The sequence below is a fragment of the Molossus molossus genome, unplaced genomic scaffold (assembly GCF_014108415.1).
Source record: "Molossus molossus isolate mMolMol1 unplaced genomic scaffold, mMolMol1.p scaffold_m16_p_23, whole genome shotgun sequence".
Lineage (NCBI taxonomy): Eukaryota > Metazoa > Chordata > Mammalia > Chiroptera > Molossidae > Molossus > Molossus molossus.
The window spans coordinates 19252519-19266287 of NW_023425359.1; positions in this window are offsets into that span (position 1 = coordinate 19252519).

Consider the following 13769-nt stretch of genomic DNA (forward strand, 5'->3'; position numbering starts at 1 on the left):
CTGAGCCACACAGGCCGGGCTCACGATAGCTTTCCTTCCAGTTTAATGTGGGTTGTAGCTCTCTGCTTACAGTTTCAGTTCCTGTTTAAATGCTAAAATCTATTGTTTGTCTCCATTTCTAGACACAGCATAATTGCATTGCCATCAGCCAGGAACAATTAGGTGTACAGCATTATGAAAAAAAAAAATGTTGCAGGCCCTGAGATTTTGACCTGATTTTTAACTACACTGAATCCTTTTCGTGGGGAGGGAGGGTGGGAAGGGCTGAAGAGTAAATGTAACAGGAATCGAGTAGAAGGAGAGAGGGAGATGATCCAGGGGCTTGGAGGTGCTCATCACCTCTGGATACTGCTGTCCTTGGGTGGCATGCAGATCAGTCACCCTTTCTTCTATTTATCATATGGGTTCAAGCTTTATTCAGTCTTTTTTAAGGCACTGGAGATAGTAATAAAACTTGATTTTTCCAGAATTATTCAAGTCAGTCGGAAGTTGATCTTGGGGACACTATGTTTTGGGAACAGAATACACATGTGATCTTTGTGGTGGGTGATTGTTCTTTGAATTTACATAAAACATTTGAAAGTCTCACCTTATAAGATACCTTTTTCCAAAGAACCTTGGGGGACTTGGATTCTAGTACAGTTCAGAAAGGTTAGCACCCCTCTGGTCAGAGGAATTCTGGCGGGGCAGTAAAGGTGTGGATGCCCCGGACTGGGCTCCCTTTTGGGGGAGTCTCAGCCAGGGTTGGCAGGAAGGGCTCCCCCTCGGACAAAGCACAGGTTCCCAGCAGCGGGCTCTGGAATGTTTTCAGTTAAGCAAGTCACCCATCAGTCACCGTAGGCTGTTTGTGCAGCCGGCCGAGTTAATGCCGTTAATATTCAACTGAACTTTTGGGGGGTTACTAATCCCTGAGGCAGATTTTCTAGAAAAGGCTACACATTAATAGCACTCCGAATCAGACACCCCCAAGGGTAGCTCCCTGCGCTGTCCCATGTAAGACGTGGCACCGTCTTGGCCAAACTCAGGGCGGAGGTGCTGTTCAGTCACCTTCGGGCGGAGCCCAGGCCTTCCCTCAGCCCATCACTGAGCTTCTCTCTGAGCTTTGGGAAGAAGTGAGCAGCCTTTGCGACTGTATCTTATGGACGCTCTAATGAACACGGAATGATGACTTTACAACTCTTGCCATTTGCAAGTTCTTCCAAGAAGGGGGGCCGGTTTGCTTCTCACGCTCTGCTGAATTTCATCCAAAGGAAACATTTCTGCACCTCTTTCTTTGCCTTAAAGGGAAAGGTGTTCTGTCCCTTCCTTGGTCCCATGGGCTGGATCCGGAGGGGGGTCTAGTCAGCAGGTTCAGTGGTGGCTGGCTCACGGGCCACCGGTCAGGGCCCTGTTCCCGCCTCCCACTCAGGGGGACCGGAGTCACGAGGTGCCGCAAGGTGCTCCCGGCTCAGCAGGCCAGGTGAGCGAGAGGGGGTTGGGCGCTGAGGGCAGGGCAGTCACCATGCGCCTCTGACCTCGGTGGGGAACGGCGGGCAAAGGTTATTCTCTGCTGGCGTTTTGCTTTTCATAGTTTTGCAGAAATTTCCCCTTTTCAGCGCTTTCTTCTCTCATCTGAGGCCATATTTTATTCCATTTAAGAATAATATGTAAAAGGGAGGGTAGAAAATTGGAATGAGATGACCCACCACGCCTGTGATCATTGGATAGCACTGTCACCAAGTAACATTGTGTAGTGGTTTTCCAAGGCGGGGCTGTCCTGACTTTGCTGTGGTTTCCACTCTTAAAAATGGTTAGTATAGCCCTGGTCAGATGGCGCAGTTGGTTGGAGCATTGTCCCATACACCAAAAGACTGTGATTTCGATTCCCGGTTAGGATGCACACCTAAGTCCCGGGTTTGATTCCAGGTCAGGTCATGTACAGGAGGTAGCTGATCAGTGTTTCTCTCTCTCTCTCTCTCTCTCTCTCTCCCTCTCTCTCTTCCTCTAAAAATCAATAAAAACATATCCTTGGGTGAGGAATTAAAAAAAAAAAAAGATGTGTATAATGAACATTCATCTAACATTTTCTGGACATGTGACTTTAGTTGTTTTCTTCTGTTCACCACATCAAATGTCCTGGTTGTGGATTTCTGGGTAGTGGGAACATGGACTGTGTTCAGACCCTTCTATGTAAGAGTGGGGGCCAGGGTAAGCGGCCAAGTCGTAGAGGTCACTGTCTTACTGGTGACCACCCTTAGTAGGTAGTGGGAAAACATTAGCATTGGAGAAGGGCTGAAATGGAGTTTTCACTTATTGGACATTCTCTGCTCCCTCACGGCCGTTGACCACACACAGGTGGGTTGATTTTCTTGTGCCTGGTCCCCAGTGGGGACGTGCTGGTGGCAGTCAATCGATGTTCTCTCTCATCGATGTTTCCATTACTCTCTCCCGCTCCCTTCCTCGCTCTCTAAAAATCAATAAAGGCAAAAAAATTTTTTTTTAAAGATATTTATTTTTGGCTACAGTTATTCAAAGTTGACATGACCCTTTTGATCTTTTTTATTTCATTTTAAATATTGTTTTTATTCATTGATTGATTTTAGAAGGAGAGGAAAGGGAGAGGGAGAGAGAGAAACATCGATGAGAGAGAACATTGACTGGCTGCCTCCTGCAGGCCCCCCACTGGGGATCGGGCCCACAACCTGGGCATGTGCCCTGACCGGGAATCGAACTGGCGACCTCTTGTAGCAGGGGTCGACGCTCAGCCACTGACCACACCGGCCGGGGCTGACCTTTTATTTGGAATGGCAGACTTGGCGAGGCCATTGCACCAGAACACACGCTGGACAATCCCTGACTTGTCTTCACAAGATAAAAGCAATCCCTGGGCGCCCTCCTCTTGGTTCCTACCTAGACTTGGAGAGACACTTCGAACCTCGTGACACCACGGACTCCAGGACCGCCCCGGTGATCCAGGTCCCCGAGCCCTCTGGCCTCTGGGCTCCTTGCAGGGTCAGGAGGAAGGCGGGGGCGTGTTCAGACCCCGGCTCCGCAGTCAGGTGACCTGGCTCCGCATCCAGGGCTGCTGCTCCCTAGAGAAATGACCTTGGGCGGTTTCCACAGGCCTCTGCTGCCCCTGCAAAGTGGAAGGACGCTGTCAAATACCCGTGCGGTGACGCCGAGGAAGGAGGGAACGTGCTCGTGGAGGACTCAGCACGCGGCTGGCCCGGGGTGGGGACGCCTGTGTTCTGGAAAAGCAAGGCCTGCTCTAAAGCAGATCTAATTCCTGCTAATCGGCTGAGTGCTCTTGAGCACGGGACCTGATCTCTCTGCTTCTCAGTTTGCTCGCCCATCACAACGTGGACAAGTAATAGCGCCGTCTCCGTAGGGTGCCGTGAAGAATCAGCGAGGCGGTGGGTAGTAACACATGTAGGTAGTGCTGTTTACGTCTTGGTGGTGGCGCTGTTGTTGTTATTACTATAGCTGCTGGGAAGACCTAAGGCACAGTTAGGGAGAAGTGAAAAATGACGATTGAAGTGGGTGAGTAGGAATGAGAAGGAAAGAAAGAAACCCCAGGGCAGAGAGGAAAGGGGAGGGTTAAGAATCCAGAGGAAAAGTTGCTGTTCATGGTGAAGGGGTGATGCTCCTGTCTCATGCACATGGCTGGGGGGGGGAGGGGGCCATCGCGAAGGCCCCTCTAGGCTCCCCCCTTTGGTGTCATCATGAAGCCACCACGACAGACAGCCCACCTGTCCTAGCCTGACGTGTGCCCAGTTCTCAAGTTTCCTTGAAAACCATACACACTTACGTCCCCGTTGTTAACTGCAGAACCATTTCGTTCCCCAAATGCAACGTTTAGGGCGAGGGTATCTTCTGACTGCCACAGTGTGGCTCCCAGCTCCCAGCTGCCTTTGGACCAGGGCCCCTCCTTCACCCGCATGTGGTCATTTTTCTCAGACTGATTGAGAACTAGTTGGTCCCGATAGGCAATGGCGGGGGGGGGGGGTGATATTTGCCACAGGTGGTCTTCACCACTGATAGGTTCTCAATTTCGGGGACAGTAAGTGCCCCACTTTCTCACCCGAAGCTTTTAGTTTGGGGCCGGGGTGGGGGAGGTGAGTGTGCAGAACAGTAAATGATATCACAGCCCAAGTCTGCTAAGGACGCCCCCTCCTGTCATTGTCCACAAAGAAGGGGCATTCCAGAGCCGGCTGAATGTGGGTGGAACATGGTTTTTTATCACATCAATTTAACTCTTAAGGATTTTGTCTTCCTTTCAAGTAGGTTCCAGAAATGATAAAAACTCACCTTTACTGTCACTAGTGATTCTAGGTTCTCCCAGCTCTGTCCCCAGACTGAACTGGCTTCCGGAAAAAATCACTGTCCTCCAGGGTGCTGTGTGGATGGTGGGATCAAGAGTGGCCCCCAGAGCATCCCTGGGCACCAGCTCATACCCACCACACGGACCTGACAAGGACTACATGTTAGTCACAGCTGATTCCACTTCCTAAAATATACCGAGAGATAATTTGCAGGAAAACGAGGAGGCCCTTTGGAGGAGAACCTGGTGCGCGTTTTGCTAGAACAATGCATCCGACGAAAACATTGCGTTGGTTTCTTTTCTCTTTTGGGAGTAGGTCTTAGCCGAAGTAGAAGGAAACCGTGGTTTCTGAAAAGATAACTAGCCATTGTGACAGTTTTCTGTGCCTCCAGCCTGGGTGAGTATTCCAAAACATGTCCAACCGAACACACAAAGGGAAAATTTATTTAAAAGTGGGACACCCTTAACACCCCTGTCCCACTGGGCTACCGGACTGCCTGCCTCCTCTCCTGCCTCCTCCTAACACGCAGTTGAGGGCCTGCAGTGGACAGGTAGGGGTCGCTCTGCATCCTGGGGGTGCCACTCTGAACACAGCCTGGATGGCTTCCTCGAGCCCCTTTTCTGGGTCACGGCCTCCCGCAGTCACCAGGGAGACCTGTCAAGGTGCCAGGCAGACACGAGGTTGATGCCCCCATTAAGCCAGGGTGGCCGCAGCCTCCCGGCAGTGGGGACCATTGGGAAGAACTCATTTGCCATGAAGTCCAATCAGCGTTCCAAGAAACGACCATCGGCAAATGCGGGGAATCTTCGCTTTAATGTGCTCCCCTCCGCGTGTACGTACGAACGGCCTGCCCTTTGCATATGGGAATCTTGTCGTAACGGTTTTAGGAGGTGATTTGTTCATCATCACGTTCTCCGAATGGACCTCGATCTGTAATTGATGTGGGTCAGGATAAAGCGACTCTTCCCCCCGCCTATTTCAGGGACTTTTTTTTTGGCAGGGCCTGAGCCAGAATGAAAAGTAGCCATCAGAACAAAATTTAGGACAGCTGGGATGCTCTGCGGCCGAGCCCTTTGGCTCCCCAGTCCGGATCATCACAATAGCAGCTCAATTTAGCCTTTGGCTGAATGGTGTTGGCAGGGCACAATGAAAAATAATTATTTCATGGCCTGCTTATTTCTCCCTTAACCAATAAACTCTCAGACCTCTTCAGACTTATGTAAATATACTGCAGGGGAGGAGGGGGAGGATGTGGCTATTACCCCGTAATGTCCCTATTTAGGAAATGGTCCTATGTCACCCTTGTGGGGCAGATCGTGAAACTCAACAACTCTGAGATATCTGTCGAGAGCAGGGAAGAGCAAAAAGATGGAAAGGAATGTAACGGCTGGGATGTGAGGCCACCGTCAGCAGCTGCAGAGGGAAAAAAAGGTTGAGTCCAAGGTCCTCGTTTAGAAGGCAAAGCATGTGCCCGTGTGACCATGTGCGAGGGGGACGGGACACCCCCCCCCCAAGCACACCGAGCGGAGTGTAGCAGCCCCGGAAACGGGTCGACGCCTCCCTCCCTGTTGTTCTTGGGCTGTGTATAGACTGGTCCTCAGAAGTCTGGGTTACATGCTTGACTGACTCCTTTCGTGGCCTCTGGTGTGCTGTGTCCGTTCGTAAGTCCTTGCCTCGTCCTGGGTTATCCGAATGGAGTCACGGACAGGTGGGTGGGATCCACTGAGCACGGCAGCCTGCCCAATGGCACCCTAGACCTGAAGCCCTGCTAGGAGTTTGCTCAGATCCCATCCATCTCCTGCATCTTCTGTCTGCCTTTTCGGGTCAGCTGCATCTTCTTGCGGGGCATCCTTGCACTTGACCAATTTCTAGTCCCTGAGGGTCTGTGTCTCTGCAGCTTGGTGGGTCCATGCAGAGTGTTAATGAGGTCGGCCACGGGTTTGATCCGTACAGGAGTCAGTCGACTCCATTCTGTCTCATGAACCCCTTCCAGCTACCATGGGTGGAATGGGGTGTGTGCATAGCGTCCTACAAACCCTCCCCGGTGCTGGGTATCCCGCTGGGCCCCTGACGGTGGGTCAGCAGTGCTCTCTGAATGGCAGCAGATGGGGCATCAGAAACGGAGATGTGACCCTGAACTTAATGCCCCTTGCTCTCATCTGTGTGTGCTTGGGGTGCGGAGGGGTGTGGGGAGGGTGCCGGGGAGGGGTAGGAGCGTGTGTTTCTCCCGTTAGCAAAGGGTAGGTTTTTCTGGCTTTGAAAACCCTGCACCAGATCAAACTCATGCTACGATCCGCATGATCTGGGTTTAATGAGTGGCATTTCTTCTCGACGTATCTGTAAAAAATCGGTAGTCATGTCATGCATCAGGGTGAATTTCTAAATGTAAATGAGATTCTCCCAGTAATTTATTTACATTTGTTTTCGGCACAACAAATGAGACATCACGTAGCTTCATAATTTTCCATGACCGAGTCACCAGTATTCAGTGTGTAATTTACTGCGATTTAAGATGCTTATCTGTGGATTTTTCAACAATACTTACATGAGGGGAAGAGAACCATTTCGTGTCTTCCTCTCTTTGTCCTTGCCCCCCACCCGCAGTGTCCTGGGCCCACTCACTCTATAATCTCGCTTGCATCTTGGAAGGATCTTATGTGGAGGGTAGAAGATATTGGCCCTTATTCCTTTCAAGTAGGGCTGTTATCACTGACAAAACTCCTACAGAAAGAAGGGGAAGTAGCCCAGCCGGTGTGGCTCAGTGGTTGAGCGTCAACCCTGCACCAAGAGGTCGCCAGTTCGATTCCCGGTCAGGGCACATGCCCAGGTTGTGGGCCTGATCCCCAGTGGGGGGCATGCAGGAGGCGGCCCATCGATGTTCTCTCTCATCGATGTTTCTCTCTCTCTCTCTCTCCCTTCCTCTCTCTCAAAAAATCAATAAAGAAAAAAAAAATTTTTAAAGAAAGGGAAGTAATATTTCTCTTTGGATATTAAAATATGTGAACTTGCATATGCTACTGTTCAAGGTTTGGTTTCCTCATGATAAAAAAATTTTTTATTATATGTTTTGATTTTTTTTAGAGAGAGAGGAAGGGAGAGAGAGAGAGAAACATGGATATGATAGAGAAACATCAATTGGCTGCCTTCTGCATGCCCCCTACTGGGGATCGAGCCCACAACCTGGGCATGTGCCCTGATGGGAATCGAACCAGGACCTCTCAGTCCCTGAGATGATACTCAACCCACTGAGCCACACTGGCCAGGTGGTCAAAATTATAGTACATAATCTGGACTGTTTAGAGTAGCATTCTAGGTCAAGGTGGAAGGTGGAGTATGTCTGATGGATAAATGAATACTTAACGAACTTGATCCAAAAGTTTTGAAAATTCGTTATATTTTCCTCTACATTTCTATTTTTACCATGTGGCACTGTGATACCAGCTTTGCCCAGTGGTCAGCACCCAGGTCTAAAACAAAGAGGCAATGCCCTAAAATTCAGGATGGGCCACTTAAATGCCATTTTCCCCAGGGATTTTTATTCTGATGCTTCTTTGTGGATTTGAGGGAAATACCGCGAGGGTTTGCCAGGACCTTTGAGATCGTGGGCAGAGCAGGCAAGGCGGTGCCATGTAGTTAGTCTGCGGCCCTGCGTGAACCTGCGGCGGTAGGTTCATGAAGAGTGGCATTAGGGATTTCAGAGTTCGGGTCATTTTATCCAGGGACCAAATCATGAATAATTCATAGTTCGTCTTCGCCCTCCTCCAGCTACCTGCCGAAATCAGTAAATTAGAAACACGTTATAATTAGAGCTAAGGTGTAGAAAGAGAATCTTAAAAGGTATGTTCTCTAAGCCAAAGTTTTGGGTTGGCTCAGTAAACAGCTATTAAAAGCTTCCTACGGGACAACCACCGTACCCAGCATTGAGGGTAAATAAGACACAGGTACCTCCCCACCCCAGTGCTTGCTCTGGTCTTCTTTATATGAAAAAAAAAAAGAATAAAGAGAAAGAGAGAAAGAAGTGGGACAGGCTCAATGTTTCTTAATACTTAAAAAATAATTAAAGGAGTTTAATTATTTGTCCCCAATTCGCGTAGAACGTGCCGGTCGGTCGTTTCACGGAGTGGCGTTCGAAGACCTCCGACGTGTCTTGGTCCTGGCAGACTGTCCTGGCCAGGTTTCCTGGGACACACTAAGCATGGTTTTGCTTGGACTATTCCCCTTACCACAAGTATGCTCGTAAGGTAGTTGTCAGGGCGGCCTGGGTACCAGCACGTCAGCTGACGTTATCGCACCAAACCTCTTCTGCAAGTGACGCCACGCCTAAGGCTCGACGTCCTCCCTCTGCACTTTTCTTTGCTGCAAACTTGAAAGCAACGTCCAAGGCAGATCTCACTGGCCCAGCTCTAAGCTTAGTCTAGCACTGGCGATACCTGTTCCAATGCCAGGTGCTACCAGTTAGGATAATAAAGCAAAGGACAAAGCAGACTTGTCTTCAACCCGACTACGGAAGTGTCGAGAGTTCTGTCATGTGAACCACAGAGGACAAACGTACAATTTGTCTTATTTAAAAAAAAATTTTTTTTTTCTTTATTGATTTTTAGAAAGTGAGAGAGAGAGAGAAACATCGATGAGAGAGAATATCGATGGGCCACCTCCTGCACGCCCCCCATTGGGGATCAGGCCCATAACCTGGGCATGTGCCCTGACTGGGAATTGAACCGGCGACCTCTTAGTGCAGGGGTCAACACTCAATCACTGAGCCACATTGGCCAGGTCATACAATTTATCTTAGAAATAAAAGCTTCTGAATGCTTCTCCAACTTCCAAGTTAGTGGGTGGTGGCTCAAACTTGACCTTGAACATCGGTTGTTTTGGGGAAAAGTTCTGGGCAGCGCTGTTTATTCGTGCTGCAGTGTTTACTAAGCACACCCTCCGCAGAGTGCCTAGGCTCCGTGCGGTACGAGGATGCTGCTTGAAGAGTCAGGGAAGCGAGCGACTCATGATCACAGCGTGCCGTTGTGCGGTGATGGACCTGTGTACCCTCATGGTAAATGCATGATAGCTACGGGCTTACGACACGGTGTGAGTTCACAGGAAACGTGAAGAGGTCAGGGTAGGCTTCACAGGGGAAGTTTGGTTTGCGGGCATGCATGACGGATGAGTCGTCACCTGGCAGACCTGACCGGGAAGGGCAGTCATAGCAGGAAGAACAGTGTGAACCAAGAGCAGAGGGGAGACATTCCTGTCTATCCAACAAGGACGATCACTCCGCTGGCCTGGAACGTGAGCTCTGTGGACTGGGAAGGATGCTGAGCAGGGCGATGAGGCTGGGAAGGCTCTGGGACCACATCACAGAGGCTGGTGCACTGTGTTAACAAGTCTGGTCTGCGCTGAGTAGAATTGGGGAGCTGGAAGATGAGCTGTCTTGGTATTCACTTATATTTTATTTTATTAAAAATTTTTGTTTTTACTTTATTGATTTTAGTGTGAGAGAAAGGGAGAGGGAGAGAGAGAGAGAGAGCAACATCAATGAAAGAGAACATCGATTGGCTGCCTCCTGCATACCCCCCACTGGGGGTTTCGCCCACAACCTGGGCATGTGTCTTGACCGAGCGTCGAACCGGTGACCTCTTGGTGCAGGGTCGATGCTCAGCCACTGAGCCACACCGGCTGGGCCAAGAAGATCACTCACTACGGGAGGTTGAATGGAACAGAGAGTCCAGGCGAGAAGGCTGTCAGGATAGACTCATCCCGTTTGAGTGTTGATCTTCCTATTTTGCTCGAGGACCTGGACTAGCAATGCGGAGACTTTGGAGAGTTAAAAAGTAAACAAACAAAGAGCAGATGAGAAAAGTAGGTATCAGATCAGGAAGGGAAGTGGAGTGAGAAGAACTGAGTCGAACTGAAGAGAGGCCGGAGAAACGCCAGTAATCCTATTGCCCTCGCAAAGCTTGGCTCGTCTGCATCCGTTTATGGGTCCCGCTCCAACCTCTGTTCTCGACAATTCTGAAACGTAAAGGAAGTCGTTGGTTCTTCTTTTCTTAGGTGTGTTATAAATCTGGCCACCAAGCTTAGTTAGCAGCAAAACCTGACTTTCACTGACATCAGGCTAATTCCGTTGTTGCTTCTTCTGAGTGTGATGATTTGCATGTGTCGCTGCAGAGATATTAACGCGTGTGCGACTTTTCTTGCTGCTGCTGCTGCTGCTGCCAGTACCATTCGCTATGACATTCGATTGATATTTATATAGCATCACACAGTTTTTAGGACATTTCATATTTCTCCATTGACTTAAAAAAAAACAACCTATGGGATAAATACTATTATTATCTCAATACATGAGAAAAACAGGCACTAAAAGTTAGGTGACGTGCCTACGACAGTAAACTTAGGAAGGGACCACGCTGGAAATCAGGCTGATTTCTCTCTTTTCTGTAACTTTGAACAAAATAGGCAAGAATGTCCTGGGAGTAAACCCTGTCCATAGTGGAACAGTTCCCCCCTTTTTGAGTTCTGTAGACTGTCTTTTTCTGCAGGGATCTTGTAAGTTAAAAATCAATAAAGAACCCTGGACGGTTTGGCTCAATGGTTGGAGCGTCGGCCAGTGGACCAGAGAGTCCTGGGTTCGGTTCCCGCTAAGGGCATGTACCTCGGTTGCAGTTTGTCCCTGGCTCCGGTTGGGGTCGTGTGGGTGGCAACCGGTCGATGTGTCTCTCTCACATCGATGTTTCTCTCTCTCTCTTCTCCCCTCTCTCCCTCTCGCTCTATCTGAAGGTAAATGCAAAAAATGTCCTCGGGTGAGGATAAAAAAGAAAAACATTCAGGTAGATTCGGGTGTGTCTTCTGGGACTCAGATGTGATTCTGTCTGACAGCAGTAGGAAGACTAACGCTTTTATTTATTCCCAATGAGAATTAACCAATCCTTTCAAAAAATGAAATAAATGAATAGAAATAAGGATAATTGGACCCCACTGAAAGCTAAGGTGCCAAATATGCATTTAAAAATATATATATATCATCTGTGCATTTTCTCATCTCCTGGATTCTGTTTAAAAGCCTGGGATGAAGCACGCACCCCGTAAACCAGCCCCGGACACAGCAGCTGCCCGGGGTCCTGCCTGCCCGAGGTGGGAGTTCTTTTGGGGAGACCGGTCAGTGCTTTCTGTCCCTCCTCCGTCCCAAGCTGTGCAGTTTCGTCCCAGGCCAGCATCTCAGAGAGAACAGCACTGGGACGCACTGGTGGTTAAGCAAAACGTGCGCCCGCAGGTGCGGAATGGTGCGGAGCGAGAACCACCGCGGTGTCGCTGGGTGCGTTCGAAACAGCCGCCGCAGCGCCCTTTCCCATTGATTCTGGGGCACTCACACTATTTTTAAAACGTCCCACCAGCCGCCGCCTGACAAAGGAAACGTAAGAAATGAAGCTTCAGCCTCTGCAGTGACAGCTGTTTCCACGGCAACCCGCCTGTCAATCAACACCCACCTCACCGGGCTCGCTTCAGGAAACACCCCCAGAAATAAATGTCAAAAGTCTTAGGCAGGTTCCAAATTTAAACCAAACTTTAAAAATAAACGAAAACAAGAACCCAAACACCCACAGCAGTCACAAAACCAAATTGGCGTTTGGAAGGAGGGAGAAGGTGGGAATTGGCTTCCATGGGCATGATCACCACATCGTGTCTGCCTGCTCCTTCCCGGTGCTGGTGGTTCAGCCTCTGCTTTGGCCGGTGCGAGGTGACAGGAGCTAGCAGCGAGCCAGGCGGAGGGACGCGCTTGGCCACCTGTCAGGGGGACGGTGCTAAACTAACCCCGATCGGCCCTCCGCCAGTTAGAGTGAGCTCACGTCCCCTGTTAGGTCCTTCTGTCGCTACAGTGTGCCCCAAGACTGTGGCTCAGCGTCATTCCCCTCTTTTATTTGGGTACAAAGGCCTCGTACACACTTCAGGGGCAAGTCGTCTGACTTTGCTTCTCTCTTCTGGGAGTCTGAAGTTACCTAGCAGAGGGGCACTTGGAGGAGCTACCGTTCCTCCAAGACTGTAGAACGCTTGGCCTTCAAAACGTTGGACCAGCCCTGGCCGGTTTGGCTCAGCGGTTGGAGCGTCGGCCTGCGGTACAGAGAGACCCGGGTTCGGTTCCCGCTAAGGGCACGTACCTCGGTTGCAGTTTGTCCCCGGCCCTGGTTGGTCGTGCGGGTGGCAACCACTCGATGTGTCCCTTCACATCGATGTTTCTCTCTCTCTCTCTCTTCCTCTCTCTCCCTCCTGCTCTGTCTGAACAAAAAATGCAAAAAAAAAAACAAAAACAAAAAAACAAAACAAAAAAAAACGTTGGACCATGTTGAGTTAACGCGTTAAATTGTCGAGGGACACCAAAGCGAATCGAGAGGGGTCGTGCAACTTTTGTATCATTTGCTGCACTTGGCGTCGTCGTCATTCAGCATCAGATCAGTTCGTAAACTGCTTTTTGCTGTTAATGACATGCGTTCTTCAGGTTCTCCTTTGACACCCCGACGTTGTGCCTGCTGGGAGGAGCCTGAAACTGATCCATCCCTCACAGCCTTCAAAAGGAGCCCACCCCACCCTGGCCAGTTGCTCAGTGGTTAGAGCACTGGCCCGTGGACTGAAGTGTCATGAGTTCGATTCCCAGTCAAGGGCACATGCCTGGGTTGCAGGTTTGATCCCCTGCCCCAGTGGAGATCGTGCGGGAGGCAGCCAATTGATGTGTCTCTCTCACATCGATGTTTCTCTTTCTTTCTCTCCTCTCCTACCCACTCTATCTAAAAATCAATGGAAAAATGTCCTCAGGTGAGGATTAAAAAAAAAAATTAAAAAAAGGAACCAACCCCGTGGCCAGCTTGACTTCAGATGTCTAGCCTCTAGAACTGGGACAATGCATGTCTTTCTGCGCTTTGCAGTGGTAGGCCTGGCAAACAGATAGAAGGCCCAAGGGTCTAGCTGAGTGGTGTCCAGAGAATTCAGAGAAAAGGGCGTGAAGAACCTTGTTTGCTGGACAGCGTCCGGAAGAGTCTGGCAAGCTCCCCGGCAGAGTAGTCACTGAGGGTGACTATAGCTTCAAAACCTGCAGAAGGAAGGACAGAAATACTCTCCAGTTCCTTCAGCCTAAACGTAGCCTGTGAGTTGTCTTTTTTCCCCCCCCAGCAATGGTTAGGCTTAGGTGTCATTTTCTCTGTAGAGGATGTGAGCTGCTGGGAAATGAGTTATTTATAATAACACAGCTTTGCATGTATGTAGATATTTGCACAGTAAGCAGGTCATATGAGTTGGTGGTGTCTGGGGGCTCACCTTGGAATCAGCAGTAGATCTAATTATTTAATGTGGTCGTTGGAATTTGCAGACTGTCGCCCATGAATATTTTAGCCCATTGGTGCTGAAACCTGTCGACCAGAGATCAAAGGCATTTCCACATCTAATCTGTCTCTAGGGATGGGTAAGAAGGCAAGGGGGCCCAGA